The sequence below is a fragment of the Marmota flaviventris genome, chromosome X (assembly GCF_047511675.1).
Source record: "Marmota flaviventris isolate mMarFla1 chromosome X, mMarFla1.hap1, whole genome shotgun sequence".
In the NCBI taxonomy this organism is placed as follows: Eukaryota; Metazoa; Chordata; class Mammalia; order Rodentia; family Sciuridae; genus Marmota; species Marmota flaviventris.
The window spans coordinates 40,918,450-40,937,410 of NC_092518.1; the positions used below are offsets into that span (position 1 = coordinate 40,918,450).

Consider the following 18,961-nt stretch of genomic DNA (forward strand, 5'->3'; position numbering starts at 1 on the left):
TCAACTTTATTTTCCAGATTGTATACTTTGTCTTCATTTTCTGACGTTCTGACTTCCAAGTGATCTAGTCTGTTGGTGATGCTTTCTGTTGAGGTTTTTTTTTGTTTGTTTGTTTGTTTTTTTGTTTTTAGTTTTCGGTGGACACAACATCTTTGTTGGTATGTGGTGCTGAGGATCGAACCTGGGCCGCACACATGCCAGGCAAGTGCGCTACCACTTGAGCCACATCCCCAGCCCTCTGTTGAGTTTTTTACTTGGTTTATTGTTTCCTTCATTTCAAGGATTTCTGATTGGTTGTTTTTCAGAATCTCTATCTCTTTCTTGAAGTAATCTTTTGCTACCTGTATTTGCTCCCTTATCTCTTTGTTGGTGTGATCAATGTTTGCCTGTATTTGCTCCCTTATCTCTTTGCCAGAGTTATCAATTTTTGCCTGTATTTGCTCACTTAGGTCATGCTTTTAAAAATAGTTGTAGGTGGACACAGTATCTTAATTTTATTTATTTATATGTGGTGCTAAGAATTGAACCCAGTGCCTCACACATGCTAGGCAAGTGCTCTGCCACTGAGCCACAATCCCAGCCCACACATCATTTTAATTATGAACAATCTTAACTCCTTCTCTGACATTTCATCAACTGTGTTGAACATGGGGTCTGTTATTGTAGTATCCTGGTTTGTTTGGGGCACTCCCTTGTTTTTTCATGTTGTCTTTGTGTCTTCCTTTTTTGCAGTGTGGGTCTGAGGTATAAGTTTCAACCCTATAATCTTGTAGTATCCGTGCAGATTATCTGTACCTCACTTTACTGTTGGGCTTCCAGACTTCTGCTGTTGTCCCATCATGGATGCTACTGCAAGTATAGGTGGTGGCGGCAATAGCAGAGGTAACTCAAGATAGTAATGGAGGTGTCTCAAGATGGATGCAACCTCTTTCAGAGATAAGGCTGAAAGGGTGAGTCTTACATGGGCTTTGGGAAGCCTGTTCTGAGATGTAACGGCTTCTAGGCCCTGTCTGTTGTCACAATGTGGAGGCTACTCATGGGGAGGGCTATGGCGGTGGTTACAGTGTCCCAAGATGGGGGTAGGTTAGGCCTAGGCTCCCAGGTGGGCCAAGAGCAGGGTGGGAGAGGGGGGTGGACCTGGAACTACCCTGGGCCTGGGCTCCCCCACAGGTAGACAGAGGCAGTCCTAGCCCTGGGCCTAGATCTGGTATAGGTCAGCAGGTCAGCAGAGGTGGTTTTGGGCCAGGGCCTGAACTCTGGTGTGGGTCTGCCTGTCTTCGGGGGCCGACCCAGGCCTATTTTGGGCCTGGGCTCCCACCTAGGTCAGCGGAAGCAGTTTTAGACCTGGCCCTGGATCCAGCTTAGGTTGGTAGGTCATTGGAGGCAGTCCTGGGCCAGGACCTGAGCTCCAGCGTGGGTCTGCCAGTCAGTGGGGCAGACCTGGGCCCAACCTGGGCCTGGGCTCCCACATGGGTGGCAGGGGCATTCCTAGGCTGGGGCCTGGGCCTCAATGATGATTTTTGTAACAAATATTTTGTATTTGCTGAAATAAAATTAATGGATAAATAATGTACCTATTCACAAAATTTGAAGAGGTGAATATAATGTCTTAACTGCAATATTAAGAACATATAAAATAAAAAGTTGTGAATAAAATAAGATGCATTTCAACATTTAAATGCTCGGTCATGATTAAGTCATGATAAGTATAGTCTACTCATGGTATTCTAGAAGATATAATGAAGGCAGTTGCCTCCACCTAAAAGTGTCAATTGTTACAGATGTACTGTATTAGCTACTCAAATACCACAAATGGTATTGCTATTGTGGTATGATTTCCAAATGGCAAAATAGTACTGGTAAAATTATGAACAAAATAAAGTACATTATTTCCTGATTTTACATGTGTGTTATTTAGCCTTTGCCACTTGCTGTGATGAAATACCTATTAATTACAATTTAAAGGAGGAAAGGTTTATTTTGGCTCAAAGTTTCAGTTCATAGTCAAACAGCTACTTTGCTCTGGGCCTGAGGTGAGGCAGAACATCATAGCAGAAGGTGTGGTGCTCAGCTCATGGCAGTTAGGAACAGAAAGAGGAGCGGGGAAGTGGGGAGAGGAAGGAGAAGGACAAGCCACAGTCCCTAAGGGTATGCCCCAGTGACCCACTTCTTCTGATCATGTCCTGTTTATAGTAGTCCATTCAACTATCAATGATTAATCCATTGATAAGGTCAGAGCTCTTATGATTCAATTTCTTCCCCAAAGTCCCACCTCTAGATATTGTTGCATTGGGGACCAAGCCTTTAACACATGAGCTTTGGGGAGGACATTCCAGATCCAACCCATAACAACATTTGCATTCTGGGAAAATTCACTCTTAATTTAATCTGTATAAAATACTTGATGTTTTTTATATAATATGGAGTTAAGTTATAAACTCAGACGATTTGTTGAAAATTGTCTGTTTAAGTCTTCTCCCCAACATGAATGTCCTGACAGACATTAGAAAGTCATACAAGACAGAGTCCTGTGAGCACTGGAGGGTTCTCGTCTCACACATCCAAAGAATGAAATACACAGATGACAAAAGGTGAGAATTCAGTGGCAGATTTATTAGAAGCAAGCAAGGAAAGCTCCCACAGCATAGGAGGAGTGCCAAAGAGGGTACTGTCGGTGGTTCTGTGTCTAAGGGTTTTTATACTCTTTTTGATGAGGAAGCAACCTTTCACTAGAAAGTCTTTCTGGATTGTTCTCTTTTTCTGACTCAATTGAAGGTGCACAATTTTGATTTCTTAATCCCATAGTGGGATGGTTTAATGTCTTTGTTAACCTGAGTTTTTCCTGTACTTGTTCCTTAAAAAACAATAATTGCTTGGGTTCAAACAACTCTCTGGGGTTGACTAATGTTAAGGTGGTCAAGGAAACACCATTACCATTGTGGTTTTGCCCTTCTAGGGCAATAACAAAATGTATGGGTACTCAAGTGTGAGTGGGGCCTTCCAGTTAGGCAAACAAAACAAACAAAACAACAAACTTTAGGCAAACAAAACAACAAACTTTAGCGTAGGTGAAGCAGGCCAGAGAACCCCACCCAGAAGACTCTTACCATAATTAAGCAGAAAGCCCCACCATATTTGTAACATGTAAGTTCCTCATCTTGCCAAACACAGGATATCACTATCAGGAAAACCAAAAAACAAAACAAAACAACAAAAACTTCTGCAGAAGAGCATTGTGGTTGGTAGTTTCTTTTTTCTTTCTTTCTTTCTTTTTTTTTTTTTTTTTTGTTAATGCCATGTTTGCAGAAAGAAAAAAAAATCTTCTGAAGCCTCTGTCTGTTCTAGAGAATGGAATGAAAAGTATTTGTTATGTGAACCTCCAAGCCCCACCCACACTGGGTATAAAGTTCAAAGAATTTCCAAAATCTTTGTCCAGAGGAAGAATTTTTAGGCAAGAGCCCCTCTGGACCCTACAGTCAATAAACCTGCTTCCTGAAAATTCCTCAGGTGTCTAGCCTCTTCTGTCCCACTTCATAGAGTTTTAAACTGGGGTGGTGGGATCCCATTCTCTGAGGTCCCTGTTCCTATCTGCCTATAGATAATCTAGCTTCTGCCTCATGTGCATTACAGGACTTCAGCAACTCTGCTGCCCCCAAAACATTGTGATGACAAAAATATCACTACAGATTTCAAAAAAAAAAAAATGTCCTCTAAGGAGCAAGGTAGTCCCTATTGTTACTTGCATTGAGAGCCATTTACCTAAGAAAGACAGGTAAGATTAAGCAGTAGGAAGGAATGCGAAATAGAGAGATGTTATTGTGGAGAGGTACTTAAGAATAGGACATGAGATGTTCTGAGTCTTGGGGCTTCACTCAATGCTTTAACATCTCCATATATGTTTACTGATGGAATGGAGACTTCAGAACCACACGCACATAGAAAAAGATGGAGAGAGGGTGAAAGAAGCAGAGAGAGCTTATGGACCCTGAACAAATAGGACTCAGGACTACTGTGGTGCTTTTATGAAGTCACTTCAGCATTTTAAAAACTGCCCTATACTTTTATTTCTTTCACTTTCTTTGAGCTCTTATTATGGGGCCTTTTACATGTTTGCTAATGCTGGGAGACATCTTTCTTTTGCATGTGAGAAGGCTGAGGCTCAAAGAGATAAAATGCCTGACAGAAATTCTCTACAGTATGTTGACAGCTGAGCTGGGACTAGAGTACAGGTCTTTCCACAAGAGCATTTTTAAAACATCTTTTTAGACATTGATGGGCCTTTATTCTGTTCATTTATTTATATGCGATGCTGAGAATTGAACCCAGTGCCTCACACATGCTAGGCAAGTGCTCTACCACTGAGCTACAGCCCCAGCCCCTCCACAAGAGCATTTTGACACTTACAAATGAATGAAGTCTGACTAGAAAGTGTTCTAACTGCCTGTGCCTCTCTTTCTTCTTCAGGCTTATTTGGAGCAAGGTCAGGGACAAATAACACTGTTCCAGTTCAGGCTTAGCTTCCTACCACCTAGAAAGTGATTTTGTTGTGTTCTGTTTTGTTTAAAGAGCCAAGAACTTGGAAGTCCTGAGGAGTCAAAATGCTTATAGTTGCTCAAGAATCTGCTGGATCTCTTGACTCCTGACCACATGTGCCCCAAGCTGGTTGGCAGCCTTGAGAACTATGTATCTTCCAGGATGGAGTGGCCTGAGAATGTTATCAGGCCACCCAGTAAAGATAGCTGCCTCCTCCTGTCTCTGACTCTGACGTGTGTGTGGGAAGGGTATGCTAGATAGAATCTAGTCCTCTCAGAGTTGCCTTTCTGTCCTTAAAAGGGCTGACAATTATTCTCTAGCAGGGCATCCAGAAAGGTGAGTTACCTCCCTAATCACCCTGGCAGGGCTTCTGAGAAATATGGGTTGGTGTTTCCTAAATGTTCCAGTTATTTATTGCTATGTAAAAAGCTACCTTAGCACTTAGTGGCTTAAAACAATGGTTTTATTATACCTCACTCTACCACTGGGCTACAGCCCCAGCCCCTATATCTCACTCTTTTGAGTCAGGAATTACAGAAGTACCTGACTGGATGATTTTTCTGTCCTTCATGACTGAGGTCACTCTCAGCTGACAGATGGGCTGGTCTGAAGGGTTCAAAATGGCTTCACTCACCTATCACCTTATAGTGATGACTGGAATGCTGGTTTAGCTGAGGTGTTGATGAAGGTGCTTACATGAAACTCTGTAGCATGACAGTCTCAGGGCAGTTGAAATTCTTATATGGAAGGTTAAGTCTTCCAGAGTGGGTGCTATAAGAAGCCTGGGGGAAAAACTGACTCCTTATGACATAACCTAGGAAATTCCAGAACATCACTTTGTTGCATTCTGTTGATCAAGAAAATCACTCAATTCAGTCCAGATTTAAAGGTGGGGTATGGGGCGAGGACATTAAACTTTCTTTTCTAATGGGAAATGTGGCAAAAGATTTGCAACTGTTTTAGTCAGCTTTTCACTGTCATGACCCAAAGACCTGAAAAGAATAGAGGACAAAAAGTTTATTTGGAGCTCATGGTTTCAAAGGTCTTAATCCATAGATGGCTAACTCCATTGCTCCAGACCTGAGACAAGGCAGAACATCATGGTGGAAGAGTATGGGAGAAGAAAGTGGCTCAGGACATTACACTGGAAAGCACAGAGAGTGAGCTCTGCTCAACAAGAACAAAATAGAACCCCCAAAGGCATGCCCCCAGAGGCCCACCTCCTCCAGCTACTAACTACCTGCCTACAGTTACTACTCAGTTAATCCCTATCTGGGGATTAACACTAATTATGCTAAGGCTCTCAATCCAATCATTTTACCTCTAAACTGTCTTGCATTTTCTCACACATGAACTTTTGGGGGATACCTCATATCTAAACTATAACAGTAACTATCATTAATCTATCACACCAGGGTTATACAAACATTTATTCATTTATTCAAAAAAATTATTGAATGTCTACTATGTGACAGAATGTTCTAGTCATTAAACATAACAGTGGGAAATAAAGTAGACAAACATCCCTGTACTTGTGAAGGGTGACAGACAACAAACAAAGAAGCAAAATATATAGAATGTGAGATTATTGCAAGCTCTGGGAGAAAACAGGGTATGGGAATAAGGAGGAATAAAATTTTAGATATTGTGGCTGGGGAAAGCCTTGTTAAGAAGCTAACTCTGGATAAAGATCTGATTTTTGGTGGGGGGGGTACCAGCTATTGAACTCAGGGGCACATAACCACTGAGCCACATCCCCAGCCCTTTTTATTTTTTATTTAGAGACAGGGTCTCAATAAACTGCTTGGGGTCTTGCTAAATTGTTGAGGCTGGCTTTGAATTCATGAACCTCCTGCTTCAGCTTCCCGGGCCACTAGGATTACAGGCATGTACCACTACGCCCAGCTGGTTAAAGATCTGAAAGAAGTGAGGAAACTAGCCATTTAAATATGTGGGAGCAAAAATTCCAGTCAGAGAAAATAGCAAGTGTAAAGAGCCTGAGAAGAGATGGTGTTGAGTGCCCAGAACGCTTGAGGAATACTGAGGAGGCCAGTGATGAGGGAAGAGAACAGTCATGAATAAAGTAAGGCTAATAATGGGGGTCAGCTGAGGAAGGAAGCATCAGATCAGTTAGGGTCTTAGGAGCTGGACTTAGCACTTTGGCTTTTCTACTGAGACAGGAAGTCATTGGAGGGTTAGAAACAGAGAACTGATGTGATTTTACTTGTGTGATCCATGTTTTCAAAGGAATATTCTGGCAGCTCTATGAATAAAAAGATTAAAGGAACTCCAGAGAGAATAGAGACCAGTTGGCAGGTTCCTGCAACCATCCAGATAAAGGTATTTCACAGTGGCTTGCACCAAAGCCATGACCACAGGCATCATGAAAATTGATTGAATTTTAGATAAATACTTTGAAGATAAAACCATCAAGGCTTGCTGACAAACCAGAGATATTGAGTGGATACTGAGGGAGAAAGAAAACATGCATTCAAAATGAATGAAATCCCAGATCTCTGTCTCCTTTGGTACGCTGATAGCACTTTGCATGTGTTAGACTGGTTAAAAGCTATGCTGAGAAGAATCATTCCACAGGTTGACTAAACTACTGGACTGGCTAGATTCTTGTCTATGCATATAAAAGTTGAAGTGCCTATAAAATATTTTTAGCCAAACCACATGTTTTGAACATCATCATTTGAACATCACTCATTTCACCAGTGAAAAATCACTTCTGATTTTCATTATGCTCTTTCACAGTCTCTGGTGCTCTGGTGTCAATTGCGTATAACTTAAGTATTTGTGAAGCCCTTGGGCATGCGGGATTCTTCAAATAACCAACCCATGGAATGTGTACTCCTAATTAAGACACCAGATGTTAACCAAAGCTCCTAGGATTCAGGATGTTGATTAACACTAACCAGATATATTTATATATTGCATATATAAAAGAGTATATAGATCTCATCCTCTTCCATTCTCTTTGTTAAAGTCTTTTTAAAATTTTTTTTTGAAAAATTAAGTTGTAGATAGACAAATACCTTTATTTTGCTTTATTATATTTTTATGTGGTGCTGAGGATTGAACCCAGGACCCTGCACGTGCTAGGCGAGCGTTCTACCACTGAGCCACAAACCAAGCCCCTTGTTAAAGTTTTTAAAAGCAAATTTCCATAAAATTTAACTCTGGTGGCCTCAGCGCTGAGGCCTAGAGGCACTAAATTTCCGTGGAAGTCAGGGCTTTCATGGCTTTTCCCCCTGAGAATTTGGATTTTTGTTGGGAAGTTACAGGCAGGCCCATTGACTGGCTTGACCTGAAATCCCCTTCCCTTTCTGTGTCATTCGAAAGTTCCAGAGTACTCAGAAAGGAATTCTGAATTGTGTTTTTCTGCACCACTATCCCACCTTTGCTTCATGTCTGTCACCATCAAGACTTATTTTTCCACTTCCTTAGCAAGATTCAGGATGAACACGACCAGTGTGTGGAGGGATACTCATCACTCACCTCTATTCACCTGCCTCTGAGCTCTGGAGCTGCAGGGGCGGGGGATGTGGAGGACAGTCTGAATTTGCTTAGGTAGAAAGGAGGGAATAACTTAGTCCACTCTGTACTGCCATAACAGAATACCAGAGCCTAGGTCATTTATGAAGAAAAGTAATGTTATCAAGGCTGTAAGTCTAAGATGAAGGTGCTAGGATCTGGTGAGGACCTTCTTCCTGCATCAACCCATGATGGAAGGAAAGAGGGCAAGAGAGAAGGAGAGGAATAGAGAGATGGAGAGTAATTGAGAGAGAGGAGCAGAACATGGGATAGAAGGCTGAAATCATTTTTATACCAAAATCACATGTCAGTTTTTCTTCACTGTAAAAAATACCAATGTAAAAATGATCAATGTGATTCTACAATATGCATACTCAGAAAAATGAGATATTATAGCCCATCTATGTATGATACTTCAAAGTATATAAGTGCATTCTACTGTCATGTATAACTAATTAAAACAAATAAATAAAAAAATACCTGAGAAAAACAGTCTTAGTTAGCTTTTTTAGCTGCTGAGACTAAATGACCAGACCAGCACAATTGTAGAGGAGCAAAAGTTTATTTAAGGGCTCATGGTTTCAAAGGTCTCAGTCCATAGGCAGGAGGCTCCACTCCTCAGGGCTTACTTACAGGGAGGCTGAACATCATGGCAGAAGAGTGTGGCAGAGGGAAGCAGCTCACATATTGATCACAAAGCAGGGAGAGACTCCACTCTCCAGAAACAAAATATATATATCCCAAAGCCACGCCCCCAATTCCCAGCTCCTCCAGCCTCACCCTCCCACTTCGGTTACCACTCAGTTAATCCCTATCAGGGGATTAATCCACTGATTGGGTTAAGGCTCTCACAACCTAATCATTTCTCCTCTGAACCTTCTTGCATTGATTCACACATGAGCTTTTCAGGGATACCACATCTAAACCATAACAAACAGCTTAGAGGTAGAAAGATTGGTTTGGGCTGTTTCAGAGGTTTTAGTCCATGGTTGGCTGGCTCTGAAGCAGAAACATCATGGTGGAAGGCATGGCAGAGGAAAGCTGCTCAACTCATGGCAGCTGTAAAGCAGAGAAACAGGACAGGGAAGAAGAAAGGGCTGGGAACAAGATATACCTTTCCGGGGCATGCTCCCAGTGACCTGCTTACTTTAACTAGGCCTCACCTCCCAATAATCCCATCAGACCATGAATCTATCAATGGATTAATTCACTGATGAAGTCAGAGCCCCATGAACCAATCATTTCCCCCAAAGCCCCACCTCTAAGCACTGCTGCATTGGAGATCAAGCCTTCAACCCCTGAGTTTTGGGGGAACATTCCAGATCCAAGCTTTAACACCTTCTCTCACAACAATGAAGCCAATCTCGTGAGTAGCATTAATCCATTTATGAGAGCAGAGATCTCAGGATCTAAACACCTCTTAGATGTCCTACTTCTTAAAACGATTGCATTGGAGAATTAAGTTTCCAATATGTGAACTTTTGGGAACATATTCACACCAGCGCAGAGAGATAGCAGTCTTCGCTGGGGAAAACCAAAGGCAAAGAGATGGATCCCTTCATGGGCAGGGCAAAGAAACAAGAATGAATCCCGAAGGATTGGAGTTGAAAATCACAACAGATAGGTGGTGGGAGACAAGGCTGAAGTTGAGGTTAGGGCCGGGAACTGGAGGGACTTGAAAATCAAGTTCATGCATCTGGCCTTCCTTTCAGTAACAATAGTTATGACTTCTGTTTGTTGAATGTCTCCTGTGTTCCAAACTTTGTCCTGGGCACTTTTCCTACATTGTCTCCATTGTATTCTTTTATCTATCTATCTGTCTATCTATTTATTTATTTATATTTTTTACATACATGACAATAGTGGAATGCCTTACACTCATTATTACCCATTTACAGCACAAGCTTTCTTAACTCTGTATATAAAGTATGTTCACGCCAAATTATGCCATCATACATGTACTTTTTTTGCATTACAATTCTTAATGCACATATATACCAATTTTTCACATCTCAGTTTGTATATGAGGTATGCTGACACCAATTTTAAATCTTCTTACATATATTTTGTATAATGATGACCATCACCTTCCACCATCCTTGCTATTCCCCTGCCTCCTCCCTTTCCCTCCCACCCCTCTTCCCTATCTAGAAATAATCTTCCTCCCATGGTCTCCCTCCCTACCCCACTTTGAGTCTCCCCTTTATATCAGAGAAAACTTTCAGCATTTTTTTTTTTGGAGGGCTAACTTCACTTAGCATAATCTTTTCTAACACCATCCATTTACCTGCAAATGCCATGATTTTGTTCTTTTTTAGCGCTGAGTAATAAGATGGTTATTCTATTCTCTGTTTTACATTTTGAGGAAACTGAAGTCAGGAGAACTTAAAATCCCTCACTCAAGGCTGCCTGACTAATATGTAGTACAGCCAGACTGGAGCTCAGGTGTCTAGGGTTCTTGTCACAACTTAAACAAGTTGTTCTGCTTAAAAACTTTCAGGACTTTGTAAAACTGTGGCATATAGTTGCATCTGAAATGCTGATGATCTCCTTCATCCTTAATAGCGAGTTCCTCCTCCTTGCCCTCCAGAAACTCTGGTCTATCCTGAGGAGCTGCCGCAATCCTGTGGCTCATCCCTACCCAACAGGGAGCCCTGAGACCTGGTGTCTCATCTGCACAACCTCAGCTACCAAGAAAGATGGCAAGTACTGTATGTACTTTCAGTTCAGCAGGGATGAGGACAAGGGGCCTTGGTTGATGGGCCAGCAGCTGGTACAGAGCATCAATCACTGCACTAATTACCACCATCTGTTCTGCTGCTAAAGGGATGGCCACCTAGAGTGTTGGTCACCAAAGATTGGCCTACATGTTCTTTCACAGTTGGGTTATTTAGGGACCAAGCCTGGAGTCAGGACATGATGGACTGGATCACAGGGTTTTCCTGCATTATGAATCCCCAGGATGAGAAATGAGAGTTACCAATGCTCCAATGCCAGCATCCTGGCCAGGCCACTAGGGCAAACCTTTGGATGGTCTGCTCCCTCTCTCTCAAGCAGCACATCTTAGAAGTCCTTGAGGGCCTAACCTTGTCCCTTCTGCCTATGTAGGATCCAAAGGAACAAACAGAAGAAAGAGCTGAAAATGAAGAGAGCCAAGAGACTTGCTCAGAGGAGAACAGAAGTTTCCACTCCCATCCTGTGAATCCTAAGGTGGCAGAGAACAGCCTGGGCTAAGAGCTACATTCTCTGGAAGTGGCCTAGGAAACTATCAGTCCATGGAGCATTTCCTGTTGGCCCTTGACAGGACTTCAGCACTTAACTTTTCTCCAGCATTTGAAGGCCATTAAGAAGGCAAAGTAATGGACAAAATTGCCCTTGCTGAGGGAAGAGGAGAAAGATATAGGTTCTCGTTGCCTCTGAGCTAAAGAATTGTGCAGTCCCATTTGTTTGTATCTGTTCCTATAGATGTGTGTGTGTGTGTGTGTGTGTGTGTGTGTGTGTACTGGGGAAAGAACCCAGAGGCACTTAACCACTGAGCCACATCTCCAACCCTTTTTACTATTTTTTTTTTTTGAAAGAGTGGCTCACTAAGTTGCTTAGGGTCTCACTAAATTGCCGAGGCTGGCCTCAAACTTGCAATCCTTCTGCCTCAGCCTCCCAAATCACTAGGATTGGGGCTGGGGATGTGGCTCAAGTGGTAGCATGCTGGCCTGGCATGCGTGAGGCACTGGGTTCGATCCTCAGCACCACATAAAACATAAATGAAGGTATTGTGTCCACCAAGTCTAGGATTACAGGCATGGACCACCATGCCAGGCTGATTATTTATATTAAATAAATATATAAGTCTGCTAAAAACTTTTTGTCATCCCTCACCTCCTCTTTACTTTATAGTCTTTCCCAGTAGAACTGAGACTGGCTTCCAAGTTTTCGCCAAATTCTTCTCCAGTGGAAAGAATTTTGCTTCTATTTTCCCAGGGCTCTTCTACAAATGAACCAATCATTCAAAACTCCCAAGTCCACTACCTGCTTGCCTCTAGATGGAGTGAATATCAGGAGTGATTTTTAATGGGATTACCATGTGGACACAAGGCCTTAAGGCCAGGCTTCAATGATAGGAAATCCCTCTGACATTTACCATGCAGATGGATATTAACTTCCTTGAGATTAGATGTAAAGTAACCTACAGTTCCAAGGGCTTAACAAATATTTTCCTTCCTCCTACCTTCCCTATGCCCTGGGGTCAGTCTCCCTAGTAATACCAAAACAAGTACCAGTCTTGCTTTGCAGAGTAGGATACTGCAACTTAAAACACCCTCAGGTCCTGCCTATTCAGAAAGTTCATTGGTTAGCAGTTTGGTCTCCTGTGACCTCACTAAATTCAAAGGCTCTGAGTCTAATTATCATGATCCTTTCCATCCATATATGATTTCAGTTTTTCAAAATACATTCTTGGGCTGGGGTCGTGGCTCAGTGGTAGATCACTCACCTAGCATGTATGAGGCCCTGGGTTCAATCCTCAGCACCACATAAGATAAATAAATAAAAGTATTGTGTCCAACTACAACTAAAAAGTAAATATTAAAAAATATATTTCCATCTATCATTTCATCGTTTTGTCCCAGGAATTCTGGGAAATGTGAACCCATGCTTTTTCCTGCTCAATTAGAGTCTAAGAGGTATAGTCATGAATCTGCCCTATTGTTGTGCTAAAAGCCAGGAGCAGGTAGTTGTTTGGATGGTTTCAGATGGGCCCCATTTGAGATCATTCTTGAGTTTCATGGCTATGTAGGAGTCTAAATATTGATTTTTTTAAAAAAAATCTTTTTTTGTATTATATTCTGATTATCTAGACAATGTGTGCTCATTTCAGGACATCTGGAAAATTCAATACAGCACAAGGAAGAAACGTTTTTAAATACCCTGAGATCCACTATTTTGATCCAAGCATTGTTCTATTCCAGACTTTTCTAGTAACATGAATAATAGCTACAGTATAATGATATTTAATGAGTACTTACAATACACAAGCACTATACTAAGGATTTTGTATTATCTTGTTTCAATATTCACAAAAAGGGCTGGGATTGTATAGCTCAGTGGTGAGGCCCTGGGTTCAATCCTAAGAACCACATAAAAAAATAAACAAGTAAAATAAAGGTATAGTGTCCATCTATAACTAAAAATATTTTCTAAAATATTTACAGTAAACCTCTGAGTTACATAATGGTATTATGATCCTTATTCAAACTGATGAATTGAAGCACAGAGAGTCTGAGTTACTTGCCCAAAGTTGCCACAACTATTAGCTATTGACAATACAGTTTAAATACAAAACCCCTGCCTCTGGAGCCCTGCTCCTGCCATCCTATGTGCTCATGCATATTAAATATTTCACATCTATTTCTGCTTGCAAGAATGTAGGCAGGTAATGCAAAAAGTGACGTCAAATTATTTATTTATCCTATTTGCCACATGCATTCCTTTAACCAGAGCTGAAGTGTGTCAGGCATTTGTCCCCTCTAGGAAGTGAGCAATGAGCCATAAATTGGTTCAATGTTATGCAACAGGATGACTGAGGAAGGAAATTAAAGGATAGAGGAGAAGGCCTCCAAGTTCAAGGAAGTCAAAATGAGATGGAGTAACTCACAAGAAGCCTGTATCCTCCTGGAACTCACAGTTTGCTTATAGGCAATTTGAGAAAGCATTATCATATCTTCTTTTTTATTTTTTTTTATTTTTAAGTTCTCTTTATTGCAAAATTTAAATTTAAAATCATTTAGTTAACATATTATCTTGGTACATTAATCCACTCTGGAAATGTGTGAAAACTTATAAAATAAGTTATTTTATTTTATGTATTTTTATTTTACTATTATTTTTTAAATACACAACAACAGTGGAATGCATTACAATTCTTATTACACATATAGAGCACAGTGTTTCACGGAAAAATAAGAGACCCAGAATAGCTAAAGCAATTCTAAGCAGGAAGAGTGAAGCAGGTGGTATCACTATACCAGACTTTAAACTATACTATAGAGCAATAGTAACAAAAACAGCATGGTATTGGCACCAAAACAGGCCAGTAGACCAATGGTATAGAATAGAGGACACAGAGCCTAACTCACAAAATTACAACTTTCTTATATTTGATAAAGGGGCTAAAAGCATGCAATGGAGGAAGGATAGCATCTTCAACAAATGGTGCTGGGAAAACTGGAAATCCATATGCAACAAAATGAAATTAAACCCCTATCTCTCACCATTCACAAAACTTAATTCAAAGTGGATCAAGGATCTAGGAATTAAACCAGAGATTCTGCATCTAATATAAGAAAATGTAGGCCCTAATCTTCTTCATGTGGGATTAGGCCCCAACTTCCTTCATAAGACTTCTATAGCATAAGAATTAAAACCAAGAATCAATAAATGGGATGGATTCAAACTAGAAAGTTTTTTCTCAGCAAATAAAACAATCTGTGAGGTGAACAGAGAGCCTACATTCTGGGAGCAAATTTTTACCCCTCACACATCAGTTAGAGCACTAATCTCTAGGGTATATAAAGAGCTTAACAAGATAAACACCAAAAAAAAACCCAAGTAACCAAATCATATCTTCTTAATAACAGAAACCCCCTTACTGATAAAGTGTCTAGCAGAAATCAATATCTATCTATCTGTCTATCTATCTCCCACCCCCCTCCACATTTCCCTTTTTCCTTTGGTACTGGGGATTGATCGAAGGAGTGCTTTACCACTGATCAACATCTTCAGTCCTTCTTTCGATTTTGAGACAGGGTTTCCCTAAGTGCTGAGAGACTTACTAAGTTGCTGAAGCTGGCCTCAAACTTGCAAATATCTGTCTCAGCCTCCTGAGTAGCTGGGATTGCAGGCACACACCACCACACCTGGCTAAGAAATATCTTGGTCTCAGATAATGTAGGCCAGCACTGGGGAAGGAGCCATGCTCTTCTCCTTTGCAAGTGATTTCTCTTAGTTTGGGCTACTGACGTATTAGGGGAAGTCAGGGGATTTCTGGGAAAGGTTTACATCTCCATCTGGTGACCCAGATACCTCTCAGAAAACATTCCTGAATTTTTCATTATGGACATGGCTCAGAGTCAGAAAATAACATGAAATCCTTGTAATCATGTATATCATATTATAAACACACAAAATTCCAGATAAAACCTAGAGGAATTGGAAATGTTGGATTCCAGAATATAGAGGGGGAAAGGATATGAAGAAGATGCTAAACCACAGAACATAGTGAGCTTGACTAAGGTATCAATCCAACTTGATTCATGTGCCTACCACCTTTATGGCCCAAAGAATGGAATCTATTACTACCAGGAGAAAGAGAGAGAGAGAGAGAGAGAGAGAGAGAGAGAGAGAGAGAGAGAGAAGAGAGAGGAGAAAGGGGGAGAGAGAGAGAAAGAGAGAGGGAGAGAAGAGAGAGGAGAGACAGAGGGAGAAAGAGAGAGGAGAGAGAGAGAAGAGAGGGGGAGAGAGAGAGGAGAGAGAGGGGAGAGAGAGAAGAGAGAGGGGAGAGAGAAAAGAGAGAGGAGTGAGGGGGGAGAGAGAAAGAGAGAGGGAGAGAAGAGAGAGGATAGACAGAGGGAGAAAGAGAGAGGAGGGAGAGAGAGAAAAGAGAGAAGGGAGAGAGAGAAAGAGAGAGGGAGAGAAGAGAGAGGAGAGACAGAGGGAGAAAGAGAGAGAGAAAAGAGAGAGGGGAAAGAGAGAAAGAGAGAGGGAAAGAAGAGAGAGGAGAGACAGATGGAGAAAGAAAGGGGGAGAGAGAGAAGAGAGAGGGGAGAGAGAGAAAGAGAGAAGGAGAGAGAGAAGAGAGAGGAGTGAGAGAGGAGGGAGAGAGAAAGAAAGAGAGGGAGAGAAGAGAGAGGAGAGAGAGAGAGGGAGAGAGGAGAGAGAGAGAGAGAGAGAGAGAGAAATATGGCAATTATTGATATCATCCACTATTTATATTTTTCAATGCCCTCTCTTACAGTAACCATTTTGAGGGGTCTGCCAAGTTGTCAATCTTCCTTCTCCAAAAACTGGATCCCCACCCCCCCACAGGAGCCATGTTGTAACCCTGCCTTCTGGGCCAAACTGATGGAACTACACAGAACCCCTGATCCAAGCCAGGCCAACCGGATTCCATCCTGATGTTACTGTCTAGGAGTGCTGGGTTCATTGTTTCCATTCAGCAAAGAAAGATTTGAGGAACAGGACACAGAGATAGCAAGTAAGTTGCAGGTTTATTGCAAAAGCAACAGAGATACAGAGATAGACTTTTCCAAAGAGAAGAAGGCCCAAAGCTGGGACTCTGGTGGGAGAGTTTTGGCCTGTTCTTTTTATGATCTCTGGAATTTCCTTCTTTCCTTATCTTCTCCCTTGCCCATGAGCTCCTCACTATTATTCATTGGTGCCCCCTCTGTCCACATGTCTGTTTTAGTTTTTCTATTGGATCCCCTGCTTGAAAGCATGAGTATGGAAGTGTATGGGTCCCCCTCTTGTGTCCAGGAGCACTTTTGTCAACCAGGAAGTTGACCTCATTGGAAAACCCTCTCCATGCTTCTCTGGTCTGGCCCTGCCCCGGACTTCCTCACTCACCATCTTGCCTTGGCTGCCTTTCACATCGCCCTCACTGAGAATCTGGAATTGGAATTCAGAGATGCTAGTCAATCTATATCAGTCACTAAAACCCAGGATTTTCCCATGTTGGGAACTGTATTTTGTCAAGTTTGTGGAAATGGAAATTGGGATTATAAAGAGAATCCAGGTGAATGTTGAGATATGAAAGACCACATTAACCAAGAGAGTAATTGGAAAAAGAAAGGGAGAGAGAAATTCCCTGATTCCTGATGACTTCCCAGTTCATGGCTTCAGTCCCTCCTGAATCACGAATTTTCTTACTGACTTTGTGTTCCATGAAACTTCACATACCACATAATATTCTTCTTCTGACTAAGCTAGCTCAGGTAGGTATCTGTTACTAGCAACCAGAGGTACCTCGACGAAGGTATTATATTGTTCAATCTTCAGAGCAAATGAGTCATTTCACAGATGAAGAAACAGGACTTCCAGAGGCCAACCATACAATAAAGAATGGGTTCCAGTGAGGTATGCCTAATGGAGGGTTAGCAACCTTGGGCAGTCCACAGAACCTTGATGGACCTAAGTCTGAAAATTATCTGTGAGCTATCTAGATCTCTTGAGCTCCTTGAATTAAAAACCAAGTTTAAATCCAAGGAATGAGAAATTTAGTTTAATTTTTCTGAAGGAAAAATAGCTAACCATGCTTCTCTACTACAGCATTTCTAACATTGTATTGAAATTGTCTGTTTACTTACTTATTAACCTCACTAGACTGAACATTGTTTATCAGTGCCTAGAATATATTAGATGCTCATTAAGTATATATTGAGTGGATAACAGAAGAAATAGCAGCTTTTCATTGATTTCTTTCCCAACTGACTGCATCTTGTCTGAATGTCCCACATGATACAGTTGAGTGATGGAAAACAATACCTATTGGTAGAAAAGAGTGTTGAAAGCACACGTGATTCTCAGAATCAGCTCTGTCACTGATAATTGTGTGATACTAGGAAAGTCCTTTTCTACGTAAAGCAGTAGGGAGTTAGATTATGTGGTCCCTGGAGTGGAAATCTAACATTTTTTTTTCCTGCAGCACTAGAGATTGAGCCAGGGCAGAGGACACTTTATCACTGAGCTAATTCCAGCTGTTTTTATTTTTTAGTTTGAGACAAGATCTTATTACATTATGAGGCTGGCCTTGAACTTGTGATCTTCCTGCTTCAGCCTCCTGGAGTTCCTCGGATTATAAGGAGGTGCCACCGCATCCAGCAAAATTTAACAGTTTGCAATGCCACTGATCCCTCTCCCTTTGTCAAATCACACCTTTACCCTTACAGTCCACATTTTTCTCAAAGAATAAAATAGAAATCTGCCTTCGCAGCTTCCCTTGCCACTAGGCTACAAGGGTATGCCTTAGAGTCTCCCTAACAGATAAACTCAATCATAATTTGAATATATTTCAATTTAGAAGAAGATGACATGAAAGAAGCACTGCTTAAAATCCATTCTGGAGAGTCTGGGAGAGAGATGGGCAGGTTTCACAGACGGTGGTGATGAAGGTCCTTGTAGTGATGCACTGGGTCTGGCATTGATGCTGACGTTACACTTGTCACCTAGAGCAGCAACAGTACTTCACCCAGAGAAGCTCAGTAGACCACTTCTTTTGGAGGTAAAGTTTCTCTGATTGCCTGACTAATAGATAATGCTAATGTACTATATATTTTTAAAAAGAGAGAAGAAAAAAAAACTTTGCTTTTAGTGCAAAGAAATGATAAATGTTTGAGGAGATAGATATACTTAAACCTAACTTAAACATTACACACGCATACATACATCCATCAAAACATTACATGGGTGCTCGCTTCGACAGCACATATACTAAAATTGAAACAACACAGAGAAGATTAACATGGCCCCTGCACAAGAATGACATGCAAATTCATGAAGTGTTCCATATTTAAAAAAATACACGGCACCCTATAAATATGTGCAATTTTGCCTGTCAATTGAAAACTGCATGTGTATTAACATGTAGACTGCTTTCTTATTATCATCCACTAAACAATACAGTGTAACAACTATTTGCATAGCATTTACATTTTAGTATGTATTATAAGTAATTTAGATACACTTTATAGTATTCAGGAGGTTGTGCATAGGTATATGCAGATACTACAGTATTTTAAAAAATATTTTATTGGTGAATTATAATTATATACAAAAGTGGGCTTCATTGTGATATATTTGTACCTATACATAGCATAATTTGTTTTATTTTATTACCCCC

At 41.1% G+C, this 18,961-nt stretch overlaps 1 non-coding gene across 1 annotated transcript; it reads left to right on the top strand.

Annotated features, from left to right (window-relative positions):
• Window positions 1–18,528: 18,528 nt before the first annotated feature.
• Window positions 18,529–18,635, top strand: LOC114080007 (U6 spliceosomal RNA). Its single transcript, XR_003580558.3, has one exon. It is a non-coding gene; the product is annotated as a U6 spliceosomal RNA (small nuclear RNA).
• The last annotated feature ends 326 nt before the right edge of the window (window positions 18,636–18,961 follow it).